General features: G+C 34.9%; 1 protein-coding gene across 2 annotated transcripts in view; it reads right to left on the bottom strand.

The window, feature by feature from the left end:
• The window catches only part of LOC123564198 (ankyrin-3-like), a 54,009-nt gene that overhangs the window by 32,804 nt on the left and 7,013 nt on the right, over nt 1-14,192 (bottom strand). The window contains exon 2 of one of the 2 annotated variants that reach the window (XM_045357571.2): nt 7,770-7,844. The exons of the other annotated variant lie outside the window; for it this stretch is intronic. The gene's annotated coding sequence lies outside the window, so the exon portion shown is untranslated. The remainder of the gene's footprint in view (nt 1-7,769; nt 7,845-14,192) is intronic. 2 annotated transcript variants of the gene reach the window in all.

Raw genomic sequence — 14,192 nt, 5'->3', positions numbered from 1 at the left:
GGAAAATGTAAAATCTAATTTAAGTAAATTTCTAGGGAAATGCATGATGCGAAAAAGGTGCAGACTTAAGGTGGCATGCCAATAATATGCCAAATAATTGTATTATAGTCAGATATTGTAATATCAAATTCCAAGTGAAAGTCAATTATAGTGGAACGTAAAACACTTTAGCACATAACACATCCACTGTAACACTTCAATACATTAATATTTCATGAAACTTGGATGCTGCTAAACTGATCAATTCCATTAAAACACCTCAGGAAATATATGCCAAGAACCAACAAAATGCTCTCTTTTGTATTGAATTAAAGCCTTCAAATTCAGCTGAGACAGATTTTAATAAATTTAAGTAGCTATTCAACTAATTTGCTCACACTATTTGATTAATATGAAATAAATATCCTCTTTAGTACACAGACTGGAATCTCTAGAGTATAATATGCTTTTAGCATGCGCTACATGTCAAACTTACTCGACTTTTTATATCTACTCCTTTGGGTCCTTATTGGACAATATATTTAATATGCAAATTCTGAACATGGAGGAAAACTAATCATTCCTAAGTGTTTGTGGCATGATATATCACATATCTGTATACTGCTGAAACATTTAGTTATGACAAGAAGTCAGTTAAGAGATGATGTAGTAAAGAAAATATAAATATAGCAAAATTTCCTGTCAATACAATCCATATGATTTTTATATCATTTTAACATACATTCTGTACTGGGATTATGCCTGATTAATAAGTCATTAAATTTGTGATGCCAGTGAATGTGATGCTAACTGCCAGCTCAAAACTAGAGCTATCACTAAAGGTGATGAATGTACACCCCGCATGCACTGACACAGTACATTGCAATTTGACGTACAAAAAGATTGCTGAATTATGTGGACTGTATGTATATAGACTGTATGTATATAGTATAGTAACAAACAAGAGGGCCAAGATGGCCCTAGGTCGCTCACCTAAGAAACACACCATAACAGTGTAAAACATGTTTGACCTAGTGATTTCATGGAAACAAATATTCTGACCAATTTTCATTAAGATTGGACCAAAAAATTGGTCTCTTGCGATAAAACAAGCATTTTCTTAGATATGACCTAGTTTTTTACCCTAGATGACCCATGTTCAAACTCGACCTAGATTTCATCAAGGCAATCATTCTGACCAAACTTCATGAAGATCAATTGAAAAATACAGCCTCTATCACATACACAAGTTTTTTCTTTGATTTGACCAAGTGACCTAGTTTTTGACCTCAGATGACCCATATTCAAATTCGACCTAGATTTCATCAAGGCAATCATCCTGACCAAATTTCATAAAAATCAATTGAAAAAAACAGTCTCTATCGCATACACAAGATTTTTCTTTAATTTGACCTAGTGACCTACTTTTTAACCTCAGATAACCCATATTCAAACTCGACCTAGATTTCATCAAGGCAATCACTCTGACAAAATTTCATGAAGATCAATTGAAAAATACATCCTCTATTGCATACACAATGTTTTTCTTCGATTTGACCTAGTGACCTAGTTTTTGACCCCAGATGACCCATTTTCGAACTCGTCCTATATTTTATCAAGGTAATCATTCTGGCTAAATTTCATGAAGATCAGTTGAAAAATACAGCCTCTATTGCATACACAAGGTTTTTCTTTGATTTGACCTAGTGACCTAGTTTTTCAACCGAGATGACCCATTTTCGTACTTGGTCTAAATTTCATCAAGATAATCATTCTGACTAAAATTCATGAAGATCAATTGAAAAATACAGCCTCTATCGCATACACAAGGTTTTTCCTTGATCTGACCTAGTGACCTAGTTTTTGACCCCAGATGACCCATTTTCGAACTCGGCCTAGATTTTATCAAGGTTATGATTCTGACCAAAATTCATGAAGATCAATTGAAAAATACCACCTCTATCGCATACAAAAGGTTTTTCTTTGATTTGACCTAGTGACCTAGTTTTTGACCCGAGATGACCCATTTTCGAACTCGGCCTAGATTTCATCAAGGCAATCATTCTGACCAATATTCATGAAAATCAATTGAAAAATACAGCCTCTAGCGCATACACAAGGTTTTTCTTTGATTTGACCTAGTGACCTAGTTTTTGACCCGAGATGACCCATTTTCAAACTCGGCCTAGATTTCATCAAGGTTATCATTCTGACCAATACTCATGAAGATCAATTGAAAAATACAGCCTCTAGCGCATACACAAGGTTTTTCTTTGATTTGACCTAGTGACCTAGTTTTTGACCCAAGATGACCCATTTTCGGACTCGGCCTAGATTTCATCAAGGTTATCATTCTGACCAATATTCATGAAGATTAATTGAAAAATACAGCCTCTATCGCATACACAAGGTTTTTCTTTGATTTGACCTAGTGACCTAGTTTTTGACCCGAGATGACCCATTTTCGAACTCGGCCTAGATTTCATCAAGGCAATCATTCTGACCAATATTCATGAAGATCAATTGAAAAATACAGCCTCTATCGCATACACAAGGTTTTTCTTTGATTTGACCTAGTGACCTAGTTTTTGACCCGAGATGACCCATTTTCGAACTCAGCCTAGATTTCATCAAGGTTATCATTCTGACCAATATTCATGAAGATTAATTGAAAAATACAGCCTCTATCGCATACACAAGGTTTTTCTTTGATTTGACCTAGTGACCTAGTTTTTGACCCGAGATGACCCATTTTCGAACTCAGCCTAGATTTCATCAAGGTTATCATTCTGACCAATATTCATGAAGATTAATTGAAAAATACAGCCTCTATCGCATACACAAGCTAAATGTTGACAGACAGACGACAGACAGACGACAGACGGACGACAGACGACGGACGCCGGACATCGAGCGATCAGAAAAACTCACCTGAGCATTGCTCAGGTGAGCTAAAAACAAAGTCCCATAACTATGCAGAATATTTATCTAAAAGAACGTAACATGCACCATGCACAACTAGGATTGGTACTGATCACTTGCGTGAAGTTTCATTAAATAGTGTGCAAGGGTTCGGAAGATTAGGTGCACACAAGATTGCATATGCACACTGTATGTACATAGTATGTTTACAAGAAACAAAGTCCCATAACTCTGCAATTTTTGTTGTTGAAAGAACCTAACATGCCCCATGCACAACTACTGTTGTAACTGATCACTTGTGTGAAGTTTCATTAAATTGTGTCAAGGGGATGAGGAGAGATGGTGCGCACAAGATTGTGTCTATGTATATAGTATAGTAACAAAAAACAAAGTCCCATAACTCTGCAATTTTTTTTTCTGAAAAAACCTAACATGCCCCATGCACAACTGCTGTTGTCACTGATCACTTGTGAAATTTCATTAAATTGTGTCAAGGGGATGAGGAGAGATTGTGCGCACAAGACTGTGTCTACGGACAGACAGACAACCTGAAACCAGTATACCCCCCTTACAACTTTGTTGTTGCGGGGTACAATAATATTCCTATGACAATAATTATAATTATAAGAATGAAAAGTTTATATTACCTTATAGAACTAACAGACAATTCAGCATTCACTGGGGATTAATTAATCATCAAACCTTTTGCCTTCACATCCTAATAGCCGTAAATATAAAGTCTGAAGAGGTAAGCTGTATCAAAGCATTAAATGAGTATAAAAGAGACATAATTCATGGAAAATTTCTGCAAAAATTATGCACTTTGTGTCATATCATGTGGCATTATAATGTGAAACAACTATTTTAAGTTTGAATCAAATCCGTTTAGAAGTAACTGAGATTAAGCAAAAGTGCATCACAACTTGAAATCCTAAGTAAAAGGGGGCATAATTTACATCATATTGGTGCCAGAGTCATGGACCTTGTGTCATTTGATATGGGTGATGATGTTGAACAACCATTTAAGTTTGAATCAAATCAATTTAGTAGCAACAGAGATATCATATGATGTGAAAGCATCAATACTAACTGAAATTCTAAGAAAAAAGGTGACATAATTCATGAAATATTTGCACCAGAGTTATGGACCTTGTGTCATATGATGAGGACAATGATGTGGAACAACTACTGTAAGTTTGAATCATGTTCATTATGTAATTACAAAGATACATGTATAGTGAAATGCAAAGTTCATCAAAATTATCCTAAATTTCTAAGTAAAAAGGGGGCATAATTCAAGAAAAATTGGTACCAGAGTTACAGACCTTATGTAATATAATGTGAGTGGATATGAAACAACTCTTTTAAGTTTGAATAAAATCAGAGATAAAGTGAAAGTGCACCATTTAAGCTTTAATTCTAAGTAAAAAGGGGCCCCAGGGATAATACATGAAATATTAGTTTGAGAGTTATGGCCCTTATTTCATATGATGTGTATGATGATATAAAAACCCAGTTATCTTTACTCCAATTTATGAGCCATAACATCAAAGGATACACTTCTGTAAGTCTATAAAAATGTTTTTTATTTATAATTTAAGCAGAAAACTGCTGTTCTTGTCATTCTTCATGGTTGTTTAGGGAAGAGTAAACATAATGTTAACAGAGAGATTCTTGTGCTCCAAAGCAAAGCAAACACTTTAAAATTTATGGACAATATATTCATTGTAGTGTTTTACACATTAATTGCTAGAATAACATTAGTATGTGTTTGTTTCATGTAATAATCCATTGGGATACACTGGTTCCCTTGCCTTACAGGTCTTGCACACTTGTCAGTCCCTCAGGATTCTGCAGATGTTATAACATGAAAAATCTGTGTTATACCTGCACTGGTATATATGAACACATCTGTATTTCCTATGATATAACAGTGAATAAAATGTTACTATTTTCTAGGTTAAGTAATTAAGTAATTATTAATAACATGTTTATCCTGCCATATTTTCCTAAATGATAACTAACTCTTGTTGGTGACTGCATGCAAACAGATTTGTTAAAAAATACACAACAAGAATGTTTGACTGTCACAAAATACGCCCGTCATCAAACCTGGCCTAATTCAAGGGGCATAATCCAAGAGCGCCTGGGGCATTTTGGGTGGTTAATGTACTTTGTAAAAACATTGTCAGCAAGTTTGGTGAAGATCGGATGAAAACTGTTTGACTTAGACAGCGGACAAGGCTAAATTTGCAGTTTTTCGAGTAATCCAAGGGCCATAATCCAAGAGTGACTGGGGCGATTTGGCTGAGATATTATGCCCGCTAACATTATCAGCTAGTTTGGTGAAGATCGGATGAAAACTGTTTGACTTAGAGAGCGGACATGCTTTGGATGCTGACTGCCCGCACGTTGCCTGCCCGCCACCATGGTGTTCACATAATACACCCTGCTCTTTCAGAGACGGGCCTATAAAAATACATTTCTATTTCACAATATATTTTTGCTTCAAGTTTTCTTCCAGTTTAATATTTCAATACTGATTTCAAACTAAGTCTTGTGGTTTATTGTAAACTGTACCAATGTGTTTTAAAAAGGTCAAAAGAAGACTACACTTTACAAAGACACTTCAGTGACCGGCAAATTATATGATCTCTGAATATTTCAAAATACAGTACAAGAAATACATGATATTTATACAGAAAGTTCAGAAAACAAGTTTTCTCCGAGTTTAAGAGGCTATCTTAAAAATTGGAATGAATTACATCAGACACCCTTTTTACTAAAAGATTTCTTACTCCATTTGCAACACTTCTTGCCATTTCTCAAACACTATTTAGCGTGGGATTAACTATGAGAAAACAAACTGTGTAAATGACAGGCTGAGGTTTTCTAATTTCCTATCTATTTTGTAATCATCTTTATAGAAGCAAATTAATCTTCCGGGAGTTATAAAACACCAGATAAGGCTGCCGGCTTTTAATGTTAGTTGCATGTGACACAAACAATTGATTTTGCCGCAGCTCTGAACAGTCACCAACCAGGAAGCGATGTAACAACGGAGAGTAATTTACAGCTTATTAGGAAAAGTTATACAAAATAATCAATGTAACACTTATATAGTGATTCTGGCAACTATAATTTTAATCAAACTTGGCCATTTATTTTTTTCAAAATAAATAGCCACACCTGTATTTAGCAGACAGTGGATGTAGTGGCCAAGATGGCTGCTTAAGATAAGTTGAAATATATGAACAGAAAATCACTTTGGGAAGCTGGCTGTCTGGCTTCTTAAAGCAAATTACTTTTATATACAGATGGTTGCTAAAGCCAGTTCAACTGTAATTATAACAAGAGTGGTTTAATGACAGCTAGCACCCTTGACTATTTGAAGCCAATATTAACACATCACAATTATTGCTTACAAATAAAAACTTAGCTAAATTGTTAAAAAGGGGCATAGTTTTGTCAAAGTGTAAGCCAGAGTTATGAAACTTGCCATGTGAGTTCAAACAATGATCCAAAAGATGTGTGGAGAATATGAAAATATTTGGTCAAAAACTCCTGAGAAAAATGCTTAATGCAAACGTTCTGCAAAATTTCTATGATTACAACAGCTGTCTAATGACAGCAAGCTCGACACCTACCACTAGCTTTAACATTCAATAGTTTCAGCAACATTTTTTCAGATGGAAAAGGGGCAAATTTTACTAGAATATTAGCCAGAGTTATTAAACTTGCCAATGTGAAGTCATCTATGATGATAACTTGCTTCTGTCTAAAACTTTCTATGTTAAAAAGGGGCAAAATTTTGGCAACGTAAAAGCAAGAGTTATGTAACTATATGATGCTAAAGATATTTGTGACATTTGAAAGCATTTGGCCTTGTAGATTTTGAGAAACCTGCTTACATGCAAAACTTTAAACCTGAAAAAGGGGCATTAAATTTTGACAAAATAAAAGCTGTTGTTATGTATCCTGGCACATGAGGTCATCTCATGATGCCAATGTCATGTCAGAAGTGAAAGCATAAACCAGTATAATGAAATCCATACACTATTTCATGACGAGATTTCTTTTTGCATCAAACTAATATCCTACCTGCAATTGTTTACATACTTGCCTTGTGTCACAGTACAAAAAAAAATTCAGTCAGTGTCTTATTTAGCTATATGTTATTTATAGGATAGTGGTTAAGGCAAAGTATTTTAATCATGCCGACCCATAATCGTGGATTAGTATATAAATGGAACATTCAACCCTCAAAATCAAACAGGACTTCTATCATTTAACATGTATATTATTCACATAAGATGTTTGGAATGTTTCCTTTCTCTTTAAAACGGAACAATATATGAGCCATGCCATGAGAAAACATAGTGCATTTGCGACCAGCATGGATCCAGACCAGCCTATGCATCCGTGCAGTCTGGTCAGGATCCATGCTGTTTGCTAATGGTTTCTGTAATTGCAATAGGCTTTGAAAGCGAGCATGGATCTTGACCGCACTGCGCGGATGCGCAGGCTGGTCTGGATCCATGCTGGTCCCAAATGCACTATGTTGGTTTTCTAATGGTGCGGCTCATATATAGCTGACAATGTGAGAATCAGTAAGGCATGTTTTTAAATGCCTGCAATAAAGCAATAAAAACCTTTGTTTTGAAATAACATTAGCTGATAATCTAAACAACTATTGATTACATATTGTTCATTTATTGTCAGTACAAGTGAACTGTTGTTTGTTGATTTGTAGTGAGCTAGAAAACAACATTACCAGCATTTACTGACGAAAATTTGTGATTCATGTTCAAAGTTCTCCCAGCAGAAGAAACACTGGGAGTAATAATATAAAATTAAAGTTCTCTTACTTCAGTCTGTTTTAATCTCTGACTCAGGATGATCTTTCCTTTAACTTTCCCTCTTGCTGCAGCCGTTCATGTATCCTGCAAAACAGGAATGTATGGAAACAATGCATAAAATTTGGCATAAAAAAGACTTCAACAAATGTACTTTAATATCATACAATAATGCTGTCTGTGTACCAAATGTAAGCAATTAGCTCAAGAACCATATCCTGTTTTTCCCTAATTGAATGGTTCAGCAACTGCATTCTTCCAGTAAAATAATTAAACCAACAAGAGCTGTCCGTAAGACAGCCAAGCTCGACTATTCGAAATATTGTCCCAGAAGCAGGAAAATATTACCCAAAAAGGTTAAATATTAAAAGAGTTTTAAGTTCAAAAGGGGGCATAATTTGACCAAAATGCATATCAGTTATGGGACTTGCTGCTATCAACTAGTTTTATAACCCCGAAGGCACATGTGAAGTTTTAATTCAATATCTGCATTAGTTTTGGAGATAGAAACTTGCATGTAAAACTTTAACCAGAATTTTCCAAGTCCAAAAGGGGGCATAATTTGCCCAAAATACATGTAAGAGCTATGGGACTTGACCCAGTGAGGTTGGTAATTGATCTAGAAAAAGAAAAAAAAAGTTTCAAATCTATATGCCTTTTAGTAATTGCTATATGTACTTGCACGCAAAACTTTAACCAGGATTTTCTAAGTCCAAAAAGGGGAATAATTTGCTCAAAATACATGTAAGAGTTATGGGACTTGACCCAGTGAGGTTGGTAATTGATCTAGAAAAAGAAAAAAAAAGTTTCAAATCTATATGCCTTTTAGTAATTGCTATATGTACTTGCACGCAAAACTTTAACCAGGATTTTCTAAGTCCAAAAAGGGGAATAATTTGCTCAAAATACATGTAAGAGTTATGGGGCTTGATCCAGTGAGGTTAGTAATTGATCTAGAAAAAGAAAAAAAATAAGTTTCAAATCTATATGCCTTTTAGTAATAGCTGTATGTACTTGCACGCAAAACTTTAACCAGAATTTGCTAAGTCCAAAAGGGGGCATAATTTGGCCAAAATGAAGGTCAGAGTTATGGGACTTGCTGCTATCAACTAGTTTTATTACCACAAAGACAAATGTGAAGTTTCAAATCAATATCTGCATTAGTTTTGGAGATAGTAACTTGCATGTAAAACTTAACCAAAATTTTCTAAGTCTAAAAGGGGCATAATTTTCCCAAATACATGTCAGAGTTATGGGACTTGACCCAGTGAGGTTGGTAATTGATCTAGAAAAAGAAAAAATAAGTTTAAAATCTATATGCCTTTTAGAAATAGTTGTATGTACTTGCACGCAAAACTTTAACCAGAATTTTCTAAGTCCAAAAGGGGGCATAATTTGGCCAAAATGAAGGTCAGAGTTATGGGACTTGCTGCTATCAACTAGTTTTATAACCCCGAAGACACATGTGAAGTTTCAAATCAATATCTGCATTAGTTTTGGAGATAGTAACTTGCATGTAAAACTTTAACCAAAATTTTCTAAGTCCAAAAGGGGGCATAATTTGCTCAAAATACATGTCAGAGTTATGGGACTTGACCCAGAGAGGTTGGTAATTGACCTAGAAAAAGATAAAATAAATTTCAAAGCTATATGCCTTTAATTGATGGCTGTATGTACTTGCATGCAAAAACTTAACCAAGGTGTGACGCCGACGCCGACGCCAGGGTGAGTAGAATAGCTAGACTATTCTTTGAATAGTCGAGCTAAAAACCAAACCATTATAGTTTTATATTTGTAAGAACCCTCCAGGTACTGCAGACCCAAATAAATCATAGAAAAAATTAAATCATACATCATTCTGTATTTAAACGGTCTGGATACCCCTCCCAATTGTTTGGGCTAATATAAACAGCTCAAGCTATAATAGGGAACAAAGTTCAAAATTTCCAATCGCTTTTTATAAAGTTATGTTTGTACAGCAAAAAGCAACAGTAATATATTATTTTTAGTCAGATTTTCACTTGCTGACAATGAATTTTTAACAAACACCAGCTTCGAATATTAATATTTTGTAACAATAAGTTCATAACCATTGAGCTTCATTGTAAATATTCACATACAGTTAATTATCCTTTGAACAAGTTATTTAAATTTTTTGTAATTTTCCTTATTCTACATATAGCTTGAATGGGCTTTAATATAAGCATAGGGTAGACAACAACATTTCAGTGAATGTGTAAATACATTGGTTCTACTCTTTTGTTGCATTGACAAATTTTAAAATTTCTCTTTATTTGCTGGAATGTTTTTTATGAGTTTTTCGCTTTGTATAATGATCAATATTTTGTGTCTTTTATGTACTTATATTGAAATGTCATTCGGAATGTAAGAAAATGGATTATGATAACAGATGTTGTTGGGAATACAGTTGGGTGCAAGAGGTTACTTATTACGGCCAGTCTTAAATAAAAATTGGGCATTTTGATATGTAATACCTACTTTTTTCCATTTCCATTGATGATTGGTACTCATATACTAGAACTATGCTCTAAAATTGTTCATATTTCAGAAGACAACTACGGTGGTATGTTTAGGACATATGTTATTTTTTTTTAAGATTAAATTATCTCGTGCGCACGACATCTTATCTCGAGCGATCAACATCTTATCTCGTGCGCACGACATCTTATCTCGAGCGATCAACATATTATCTCGTGCGCACAATATCTTATCTCGAGCAATCAACATCTTATCTCGAGAGATCAACATATTATCTCGAGCGATCAACATCTTATCTGGAGCGATCAACATATTATCTTGAGCGATCAACATCTTCTCTTGAGCGATCAACATATTATCATTATCTTGAGCGATCAACATATTATCTTGAGCGATCAACATCTTATCTCGAGCGATCAACATATTATCTTGAGCGATCAACATCTTATCTCGAGCAATCAACATCTTATTTCGTGCGCACGACATCTTATCTTGAGCGATCAACATATTATCTTGAGCAATCAACATATTATCTCGAGCAATCAACACCTTATCTTGAGCGATCAACATATCATCTCAAGTGATCAACATCTTATCTTGAGCGATGAACATGTTATCTTGAGCGATCAACATATTATCTCGAGCGATAAACATCTTATCTTGAGCGATCAACATATTATCTCGAGCGATCAACATCTTATATCGAGCGATCAACATATTATCTTGAGCGATCAACATATTATCTTGAGCGATCAACATCTTATCTTGAGCGATCAACATATTATCTTGAGTGATCAACATCTTATCTCGAGCGATCAACATCTTATTTCGTGCGCACGACATCAAATCTTGAGCGATCAACATCTTATCTCAAGCGATCAACATATTATTTTGAGCGATCAACATATTATCTTGAGCGATCAACACCTTATCTTGTGTGATCAACATCTTATCTCGAGCGCACGACATCTTATTTATATATATTAAGGCCCTTTGTGTGTGCATTTAGGTCATCAGTAAAACATACGGACAAGTTGTTAGTTAGGGTCCCGCCTATTCCGCAGTACATGTACAAGTTTATCACATCAATTGGGAAAGCAATGCATATAATTGGTCGTCCTATCTTCAAAATCAAATGAACATAACCAGTGATGCATACTGCATGTTAGAACAACAACAAATTTCAGTTCGGCTGATAAATTCGCGCAGAAAAGTTGCATGTATGAATTAAGGGAAAACAAGGAAATCGTTTAATATATGGGCGAAGTATGGAAGCCCTGGAGGGACAATTGATTTCTGTACTTCCCACTTCTGACTTCTAACTTTTGCACTTCTCACTTCCAACTTCTTGACTTCCTACTTCTAACTTCCGCACTTCTGACTTCTAACTTCCACACTTCTGACTTCCAACTTCCCGACTTTCGACTTCCGATTTCAAACTTCCACACTTCTTACTTCCGACTTCTTGACTTCTTACTTCCTTCTTCTAACTTCCGCACTTCTGACTTCTAACTTCCGCACTTCTAACTTCCAGACTTTCGACTTCTGATTTCCAACTTCCACACTTCTTACTTCTGACTTTTTGACTTCTTACTTCCCTCTTCTAACTTCCGCACTTCTGACTTCTAACTTCCTGCCTTTCGACTTCTGATTTCCAACTTTCACACTTCTTACTTCCCTCTTCTAACTATCGCACTTCTGACTTCTAACTTCCACACTTCTGACTTCTAACTTCCTGACTTCCAACTTCCGCACTTCTGACTGCCAACTTTCCTTTTTTGGAAGTCGGAAGTAAGAAGTGTGGAAGTTGGAAGTCGGAAGTATGAAGTCAGGGAGCTGGAAGTCGGAAGTGTGGAAGTTAAAAGTCAAAAGTGCGAAAGTTAGAAGAAGGAAGTAAGCAGTCAAAAGTCAGAAGTAAGAAGTGTGGAAGTTGGAAATCAGAAGTCGAAAGTCGGGAAGTTGGAAGTCAGAAGTGCGGAAGTTAGAAGTCAGAAGTGTGGAAGTTAGAAGAAGGAAGTAGGAAGTCAAGAAGTTGGACGTGAGAAGTGCAAAAGTTAGAAGTCAGAAGTGGGAAGTACGGGAATCAATTGTCCCTCCAGGGCTTCCATAGCGAAGCCTACATACTATTTTTTTTTTCAAGGACTTAAATTTATTTCTTTGCATCATCACTGATTTTTTGCTGCCTTTTTTATCAGTTTCCGTATTTAAATGTCTAACCCTGCAAACATGTGAAACGGTTATAAGTATAATCTAAATAAAAACAAAAACCGTGGCAGCCGTATGTTTTTACTAATGATCTGAATTAACACAAAGTTCCTTAATAGATATTGATAAGATGACCGAGAAAAGATGTTGATCGCTCGAGATAATATATTGATCGCTCAAGATAATATGTTGATCGCTCAAGATAATATGTTGATCGCTCGAGAAAAGATGTTGATCGCTCAAGATAAGATGTCGTGCGCACGAAATAAGATGTTGATCGCTCAAGATAATATGTTGATCGCTCGAGATAAGATGTCGTGCGCACGAGATAAGACGTTGATCGCTCAAGATAATTTAATCCTAAAAAAATAATTGCATGTCCTAAACATACCACCGTAGACAACAGTGATACCTTGAACTAAATTAATATTACCATGGAAACGAATCCAGTAACCTTTAAATCTAAATGTAAAATTTAAAAGCATTGACACTGGTCTATTTAAGGAACACAGTTTCATTGTTTTATCTGTATTTCAACACTTTCCATGAAAATAATAATTGCACGACAATGACTTTTTCATACAAAATACTGCTGTAAGTTATAAGCTTTGATATTTTGTTTAAATAAAATGCAAGTAAAAAGGTATTAATGCTTCCTTTAGAACTGAAATGCTCTGAAGCTACATTAACTGAGAAAGATAAATTATTTAATATTTTTCTAAGCTAATAAAAAATGATATAAGATATTTTAAGCATCTCTATCACCATGGTTACCTTAAATGTTAAAATAAATAGGGTACCATGTAAAGTGTTAGATATTCTGCAGATATTACCCTAATATTCCAGAATGGTCATAATGAGAATGGCACTGTGCAAAGCTGTTGAAAAACCCGTTATTATACATAGTCATTTAAAAGTGAGAGAATTAATGCATTACCACGGAAACAAGAATCCCGCAACATATACATTTTCGGCTTATATTAGGCCTAAAACAAAAACTCTTGTTTCCGGTAACATGCTCACAAAAATTAGGGTAGGTAGGTCGGAATTTTTTTTTTTTTGGAATTTTTTTTTATTAAGGGAGACTTCTCGGAAATTTTTTTTTTTGTCAAAAAATGATCACAAATAAGGGGGTTATGCCTTTAGAGCATCAGTAAGTTGATTTCTAACATCACTGGCCATGTTTAAAGCATAAAAAGTGCAGTTTTGCATCATTTTGTTAAAAAGTTGAAAAAAATATTCTCCAAAGCCATAAAAACATTTAGGGTCGGGCCAAAAATTTAGGGTAGGTCAGGATACCGGAAACAAACATTTTTTTTACGCCTTAGAAAGCTAATGCACATACTAATAAAATTATCAACTAAGCAGATTTCTACGGATGATTAACAGTGAAACAAAAATACACTGAAATGTGTTGAATTTTTATTTCCTATTTTCCTTCTTCTTTCAATATCAAATACATTTGCAGGGTCATGCACTTTAAACGGTTGAAACCTAGATAAAAACTGAGGGATTCTGAAGATGTTAAAACACTAAATGAACAATTGCGCCTAAGCTATAATCTAGCATAATCTTATAAATGTATATATTGTCTCTCAACATCATTAAATCTCCATGAAATGTGCGGCAATGTCTGCATTGTTTTATCACATTGACATCATTTCCTTTTGAATCCGCCTTGTAGCCTTCATACATGTACACTTTGCAACAAAAAGCGCATAATATAAAAAA

This window comes from Mercenaria mercenaria, chromosome 2 (genome assembly GCF_021730395.1).
Source record: "Mercenaria mercenaria strain notata chromosome 2, MADL_Memer_1, whole genome shotgun sequence".
In the NCBI taxonomy this organism is placed as follows: Eukaryota; Metazoa; Mollusca; class Bivalvia; order Venerida; family Veneridae; genus Mercenaria; species Mercenaria mercenaria.
Note: the sequence above shows the minus strand (reverse complement) of the source record. Positions and strands in the feature narration are given on the sequence as shown.